The 8,956-nt window shown below is 37.3% G+C and overlaps 1 long non-coding RNA gene across 1 annotated transcript; it reads right to left on the bottom strand.

The window, feature by feature from the left end:
* Positions 1–1,214: 1,214 nt before the first annotated feature.
* On the bottom strand, positions 1,215–8,067 carry LOC126822264 (uncharacterized). Its single transcript, XR_007680754.1, has 5 exons — positions 7,962–8,067; positions 4,435–4,650; positions 3,752–4,003; positions 2,485–2,684; positions 1,215–1,883 (listed from the first exon to the last, which is right to left on the bottom strand). It is a non-coding gene; the product is annotated as an uncharacterized LOC126822264 (long non-coding RNA).
* Between the last annotated feature and the right edge of the window lie 889 nt (positions 8,068–8,956).

The following is an 8,956-nucleotide window of genomic DNA, read 5'->3' as shown; positions in this document are numbered from 1 at the left end:
TGCGCTGTATCTTAAGATATGTCATCGAGTCAACTGGCGTTGTTTCGATTCCTAGGTTGTACGTGACAAGTAGTAGGGTCGCCTGTCCAACTTTATGGGTTTTCTCTGGGTCCTCCGGTATCCTCCCACTGGTAAAGACCCCTACGCGCAAGCGAATTATTGAAATAAAAATATTGAACTATGTGTTAATTCCCGAAATGACCTAGTTTGTGTTGAGTGGACGTTAAACCCTATTTTTCTCTCTCTTTTAACCTTTTACTCTAAAGGACCCAGGTATATTTACATTCTACAAATTCCATATTATCTGTATCCAAGAAAGTTTCTGGGACGAAGAAATCGTGTACATATGCAACACATTGTGAAACGGACAAATTGTTTTTATTTAAGCATAAATTTTCTTTTCTGTGATATAATTTAGCCTGTCTCGCAAAATTCACCATATGTTTAGCGCAATATAGCCCGTTTGGTGCTGACGTGCCATAAAATAACATTTCCTTTTGTATATTCTAGAGAGCCTGGCATAGTCGTTTGAATGGGACGAAAAACCGAAATTCCGTGTACGAACACTGGACAGGTAGAATTCGAAATAAGATTATGCCGTAACCCCACTGTCCAGGCTAAAGTTTCCTCATAGCATATTGCATAACATATGAGCAGGCTAAAGTTCCCTCATAGCATAACATATGGGGGATCACGTGGCTAAGTCGCTGGCTCGCTAGCCTGGAGGTCGGGTGTTTGATCCCTGCATTGGCTGAGAAAGTTCATCCTGATTTTCCAGCGTGGTTTCTCCTTGTCAGTGATGCAGGACGGAGGGCCCGACAAGGACAGCTGTCTAGTCAGTCGGATGGGACGAAAAACCGAGGCCCCATGTACATATTGGCGTGCACGTAAAAGATCCCTTGGCAGTTAGAATTCAATATAAGAGTAGGCCGTAGCGCCTCTGCCCGGGCAAAATTTCCCTCATAGCACACTGTATGGTGTATGCCCGTCTTCATTAGCCCAGTTTAGGAGCAGAACAGTAGGACGTTAAACCCCATTTCATTTCATGTTTTGCATAACACATGCCCGTCTTCATTAATCCCGTCGGTGCAAAGCAGTGGGAAGGTAAACTGCAATGCATTTCACTCTCTGAGGTCGGTGATATTATATTTTATGTTCTAGATAATATCCCAAATATAATAACAAATCTAATTTGCAAAGTTTATTCCCAGTGAAATAAGAGCAAGTTTCTAACTAAATTAGATAAAGGTTCAAAATAAATAATACAGTAAATTTCTAGGTAAACAAGATAGATTAAAGTTTATATATAGATAATATTAAAGGCTCAATACCACTCTTGTTGTAACTGAATAATATGTCCCAATCTTTATTCTGGTCAACAAATTGTACTATTTTACAATATTCCAATTAATTGATGATACAAATTCATCTCAACACACCTAATTTAAAAAATTGGAAAAATTCAACTAAATGATTTGAAAAGCCTAAAGTAAACCTTTTCAAATGTGACTTGGATTTAAAAATATTTTCGAACCCTCTGGACAAGTAAAATAGGATTTAATGGATAATTTACACAACAGGTAGGACACTAACACATCTAGTACTTAGAATAAGGATATTTTTTTATTTTCTGGAGCTGTCAAGCCAGCAAGAGTGTTATTGTCCCTTTAAACTAGTTTTAGAATAAGACAAGAATAATTTGAATACAATAAACAATATGGATAGCGCAGAAAAAAAGGGGACGTTGAAAATGAATCTATGCTTTCCGATATAAAGGAATTTGGTGAAAAGTATAAGTGAAAACTGTTCAAAAGGCTGCGTATTAGAAATTGCTTAGAATATTTAATTGATATTCATATCAGGGCAGTGAGATCACCAATGTACTGAAAATAAAACAAAACATTATTACATACGAAGACTGTGATACTCTACCCTGGACATGTTCTACTTACATGGAGTGTTATTTCGTATTTACTTTGGTTTTTATTTTCAATTCGAGGGGGATTTTGCTGCGAATACGACATGCAGTTTACTCGTATTTGATGACAACTGTCAATGTTGTTGTTCGTCCAACCCCAGCGACTATACATACATATCATTTCCCAGAAACCCGAGTGTTCTAGTCTAAATTGGCCTAATCAATATCAGTAGCTAGTATTCCTGCCTGGGCAATGTTTCTATCAGTTTAATGCCTTGACCAACTTGCTATTTATTACACCACAATTTCTCATAGTACCCTTGAAGCTGTTGATTGTTATCTAAAGCTTTTCCCCCCACCCCAACGCATTCGCGTACTACGATTTGCTAACCCCGAGGCCTTTATGCCGCTACTGTTCATCAGGAAGCCCCATGGTCCCACTGCCTCCAATCACAAAAGACTTAAACGAACCAATGTCAGAAGGTTTATTGTCAAGTCTCGTTTAATTAATGGGGTGTGTGGTTAACTTGGGTATCGTGTACGGGAGATAATAAATAATAACTTACTCAGGCGAAACAGGTACCAACATTTAGTTAACAGCCTTCTCTACAGGACTTGGGGCATTCCTGATGACAGGAACCATCCTTTCCCCAATATCCTGGTTTGCAACCATTCAAACAAATACCATCTGATCGTTGACATGCATCTTTACAGTTAACACACGGCTTATCACAGTTGGTACCGTAATAGCCATTAGGACAGTTTTCTAAGGGGTAAAAGATAATGCCATATAATTTCATTTTAAACATACATTATGCAAGAGCTAAATCGGTCTATTGCAGGTGTTTCTTTAGGCCTATTAATTAGACATTTATTAATATGACAGACAAGACCATAATCAATTCTCGATTTTAAACAGTTTTGAATCCGATCTGCGATACCACGGCTGTTCATGATTAACCATAAAAAGGGATAATCAAGACTTTCGTAACAACGGTAACAATGACAATCGAGGTTACGGTGTTTTTGAAATTCGGTATTCTCTGCTCAGAGGCAAATTATTTGACTGATATTTTCAGCAAAACGTTATCTATTTTGTGGCAGAACCGTTAGCTCATATATATTCTTCCATAATGTCTGCTGATTGAGTGCAAGCATCTTAAAGATGTTAGATCCAAATACTGCCGTTGTCAGTCATTACAGAATTTATTTGCCCAACCGGGTCTATATTGTAACGCCGCGCGTTAGATCTTTTAAAAGGAGACCCGTTTTATAGAAAGTTTTGTTTTTATATATTATACTTGGTTTTTTTTCAAATCTGATTACAACACAGATCCTATTTCGTTTCGATTTTTATAGTTCAAAATTTTGTTTAACTTGTCTTTACTACACTAGAATCAGGAAGAGTTGCTATATAACCTGCGTTCGGATTGATGTGAGGGATTAGCGAGTTACGGTGAGTACTTGGCGCGTGTTGTATTTCAGTAGAAACATCATCGCTGATTGGTTAATCAAATGTCTGATGTTATAGGGTCCACTACCGGTCAGATCTTCATGTAGTGCAGGTTATCGAAAGTATAAAAAATACGAAACAAAATAAAGATCAGTATTTTAATCAGATTGTTTTTTTTTCCATGTTTTATCTTTTAAATATTTGATATACAGAAAATAATATTTAATTTTAATAGTGTTAACTGTGATATTTGTTTTTATGTATATTAATATTTTGTGATTTCATTTAATGTGTCTCGTAAATATCAACATATGTTTGGCGCAATATAACCCGGTTGGAGCTGCCGTGCCATTAAACAATATTTCATTCATTCATTTTACCTGTAAATATTTGTAGTTCACATACGGTCAATATTGGAGGTTGAGGAGATGATTTTCCAACGGATATATAAACATATCTGCCAGCAAATGATGGTAAATCTGCCACATTACATTTCTTTATGGTATATGTTAGGTTTCCTGGTGATGCTTTGTCGTCTTTATAGCATTGCGTAGCTGATGTAAATCCGGAACTATCACACTTACCACTAGAACTCAACCTAACCTCAAATCCATCCAGACGATTTCCATAATCTGATACGGAAATGAAAAAAAAAATTTACAGCTACCTAAATTAGATAATGACAGTTAAGGTTACACTTGACTGAAACGACAAATATTTAAAAAAAAAATCAGCGACAGAAGCAATTCTGCTTGCTTTCGCCAACCTATTAATTAACCGATAGTCATTTACACGACGCACAAATCCGGGGGGGGGGAGGGAGGGTCTTCGTGTGACAAACCGAACAGTTTCATATTGAAATCAAGTTTTCGGTGACACGAGCAATAGTTCCGCATAGGTTCTACCTTAATCTCAAAGGGCGTAAAAAAGCGGATAATTAGGCTTCTAAATATCTCTGCATAAACTGATTAAGGATTCTGCATATTTATAGGATTCCTCATTATGACCAACTTGAATCCGTGGATAGACGAAGGGGCCGTCAGAAAGGTGTATTTTTACATACCTTTTCTGTTAAATATCTTAATGCTACCGATAGTAAAACTCTGCTCTAGATCAACACACAACCATTCAGTATCCAGTTTCAGGTTTTCATCAGTGTGCGCGCAACTCAGGTCGTCATAGATAGGACTAGTATTGCCATCTACCGCTCTAGAGGAAACACCGTCCCATCCAACTGAACTGAGAGTCGTTGGTTTATTGAGAGCCGCATTAAAGGCACCTGAAACAAATATGAAGAAAGTTACATTTTATCATTTTCATTACAGACTCTCAATTATTGTAATTACATCCATTTCCTCGTACAAACTGTGTGAGTTGTAGACGTATTTGGACGAAAAACAAATTCAGTCTAATTTATCCATCAAACGTTTGCTTCTAGTCCCTCTTAAATCGTTTTAATCATCCGAAGACGAGTACCCCAATCTATTTTAGGCAATTTTAATTGTCTCGCGACTTGCCATGTATTGGTTGTTAGTCGATGTCCATTTACCATAAATATCCAGGCCTAAATAATCTGCCGTTTATAATAGCAGAGTCAACTGGACGTATAATTTCTTCAATGTTTTTACACCCGTTAGCTATTAAATCAAACCATAAGAAACGATTCTTAAGTCTCTCGAATTGACAGGCTGTCAATCTAGGACACCCTTACATTTTTGTCTTCTGGGGAGCAGACCGCAAGGTCTTGCTCCGATTATATCGAGCACTTATAAGACCAAAACTCGATTATGGGTGTATTGTGTATGGGTCTGCCCGCGAGTCTTATCTCAAAGAGCTCGACACCATACACAACCAGGGACTTAGAATCAGTTTAGGAGCATTTCGTACATCTCCAGTGGACAGTTTATACGTCGAGGCGCATGAGCCCTCACTGCATTACAGACGTGATAAACTTGCCCTGCAGTATGCTACGAAAATAGCATCTTTACCAAATCATATTTCATTTAACACCATATTTAGACCTCTTCATGAGCATTTATATCTGCTCAAGACCAAAGTCATTCCATCATTTGGTATTCGCATACAACCCCTTTTGTCTGAGGCTGGTATCAGCCTTGACAGTATTGCGAATACCCCCTTTTTTAGGACTCCACCGTGGGCTATATCTCCCCCAAAGATCAATTTCGATCTTTCACAACATAAAAAAGAGATACTAGCTCTACGGTGTTTCAGTCTCTCTTCCGAGAGCTACGGTCTAAATATGGTGATTATGCTCCAATATATACAGATGGTTCGAAAGATAATAATCCGGTAGCTTCGGCTACCGTGACACCGTCTGAGACCATTTCTGTGTGTCTTCCACCTGCTTCTTCCATATTTACAGCTGAACTCCAGGCCATTCTACATCATAAACACATTTATTTATGATCGCTGGCAACGGTCTTGGGATCTTGCAGCCACAAATAAACTTCATCACATTAAGCCTCTCTTAGGAGACTGGTCCAACTCCTATAGAACTAATAGGAGAGATGAAGTTTTTTTGTGTCGCTCTCGCATAGGTCATACTTTTTTAACACACATTTTCATCTTGAAGCGAGAGCCTCAACCAGAATGTGAACACTGTCATGTTCACATGACAGTTAAACACATTTTGATTGAGTGCAAGCATCTCAAAGATACAAGATCAAGATATTATCGTTGCCAGTCACTACATCATTTTTTGCCAAACCAGGGTTATATTACGAAATGCTTAACTTTTTAAAAGAGACAGTTTTTTATTATAAATTTTAATTTGTATATATATATTTATGTGTAATATTTTCTATTTTAAATGTTTATATGCATAAAGGGTTGTTTTTTATTTTTAAATTTGATACACTGTGATATTGTTTTTATTTATGCATATAAAATTTTGTGATATGATTTAGCTTGTCTCGAAAGAATCACCATATGTTTGTCGCAATATAGCCCGGTTGGAGCTGACGTGCCATAAAACCACATTTCATTCATTCATTTTTGTCTTGTGTGCGCTCCATGTCTGTATTTCCTTATATCGAAGCAGACGGTATTTACAAAGCACCCGCTCCATAACACATGACGTCATTTCCGATGAAAATTCCCTGTTATGACCACGGTAAGAATTGTATGAAAATATAATAACAACTGACTCTTTCAGCTATACGGCCTCGATGACAGTTGTGGGGAGGGGGCAGATTCCGAATATCCCGAAAACAATTCATAGCATTTAAAAAATGGAGAAAAAAATATATCACAGTTCTAATTATTATCAAAAAAAAAAACCCATTCAATGATATATTATTCAATTAAAATTTATAATAAAAACCCGAAAATTTCTATGTTTTTAAAAAAATATAAAACCGGTTGGTCACATAAATTCTGCATTGACCGGCAACGATAGTACTTATTAGCCAAATGAAGCTTACTGGCATAAGTTATGGAATAAGCTAATTGCTAAATACTGCTTATTGGTGTAAGTATGAAGCGAAGGAAATGGGGTTAACGTGATACCTTTCAGAATCAACCGGGATAATGTAAATTTTGCTACAGCAATGTAAATGAACATGCGTAAAGCTAAATAAGCCACTCGTCAGCCCTGTGGGGGTAATAGGTTGAATTATAAATATGTGAATGTTAGTGCGAGGGTTCACTATGCAGGTCAACCCACCAATCGACGCCAGTACACCGTGACATCGTTCACATTATCAGTTACTGACCATGCATTAATATTACATAAAGTAATGTCATTTAATTTGGAAATTTTACAATAAATCGAAACTATAAAAGTTAGTAAAATGTAATAGATGTGCCAACAACCGTTCGGTTCTCAGTGTTTATTTTTGCATGATAATACGTGTCACGATATTACTACACATAGCAAATACCCACTACACTGGATTTCTCGTTGTTGATTAAATGAAGACAGGACTTTTGTTAATATTTCTCTATTCTTTGGTTAACAATAATCAACATAACTTACAGCAGACAATTAATGTAATAATTATTGGTTCAATGCTTAATAGTAAATAAGCTCCAATGCGGATATGGGAATTGACATAAACTTGTGTCTCCAAATTAAGGTAAATCAAGTCTGTCCTTAGGGATGTGATCTGAAGTTGATCTCATTGTGACAGGTTTCTAGAAAGCTTCATCTAATTCTGTTATTTAGGTCTATATCTATATATCTCCATGTATCTCCTAGGGCATTAATCCTACAAATCTGTCGTGTATGCAAACAATACACCATGGTAATTTAAAATGCTTTAGCCCGTATAGACGTTATCTACAAAGTTTAAGGTCAATTTAAAGTGTAAAACAAAGAATACTAGAGACAGGCGATTAAATAAATGTTTTAGACAATATGAAATAGATTAAATAAATGTTTTAGACAATATGAAATAGATATAACTGAGGGGTTAAGATCGATTAAAATATATTATACTGAATTGAGTAATACTGTGCGGATTAGCACGACGTATTAAACATTTACTATCGGGGCATAATTCACCCTACTGCAGTATGCCAAACGAGACACGGTAAAGAATGTGCGTTAGTTTACATGAACATATTTACCTGATGTCGTGTCTATTAGAACAAACAAGATGGGTACCATAAAAACCTTCATGATGAGCGTCTACTTCTAAATATACACCCGACCGTTTGACGAAATCAATGTAAGGCTGTATGTAGAGAATATAAAATTGTAGCTGTTTATATATCTTCGGTGGAAGCTGACGTTACATAAAAATATTTCACGCATAAAATCATTTTGGCTGCTGATTTATATCTTTACCACGTGGACGGATCTGTTGCAATTTAAACACACATATTTCTGTTTTAATTAATTTTCATATCGTTTTAAATTAATCTTAATATCGCAAAATAATGTATATAAATTTTAAATTAAATTCCTTATCGTTGTAAATTAAATTTTAAGTATTGATTAGAGTTGCATGCCCAAGCTCGTGGGTTTTTTATTCTCCCCTTAAAACAGATGGGGTGGGGTGGATGGCCGAATGGTTAGCACGTGCGCGCTGTATCATAAGGTCTGTCATCGAGTCAACTGGCGTAGTTTCGATTCCCCGGTTGTACGTGGCAAGGAGTAGGGTCGCTTATCCAACCTCGTAGAGGGGGGTCGGTACGTGGCAAGGAGTAGGGTCGCTGTTCAACCGCGTGGGGGGGGGGGGTAGTGGTGATGAATGGCCGAATGGTTAGCACGTGTACGCTGTATCATAAGGTCTGTCATTGGGTCAACTGGCGTGGTTTTCATTCCTTGGTTGTACGTGAGAAGGAATAGAGTCGCCTGTCCAACCTCACGGGCTTTCTCCGGGTCCTCCGGTTTCGCCCCACTGCTAAAGCCCCCTACGCGCAAGCGAATTGATGAAATGAAATTGAACCATATGTTAGTCTCGAAATGACCTACTTTGTGTCGAGTGGACGTTAAACCCCATTTCTCGCTCTCTTTACACAGATGGTGACGGGGTAGTTTCGGCTACCGTAACGCCATCTGGAATCATTTCTCCCAGACTTCTAGCTGCTGCTTTCATATTTACTACTAAACTTCTGGG

The sequence above is a fragment of the Patella vulgata genome, chromosome 5 (genome assembly GCF_932274485.2).
Source record: "Patella vulgata chromosome 5, xgPatVulg1.2, whole genome shotgun sequence".
NCBI lineage: Eukaryota > Metazoa > Mollusca > Gastropoda > Patellidae > Patella > Patella vulgata.
This window is presented reverse-complemented; position numbering and strand designations above follow the sequence as displayed.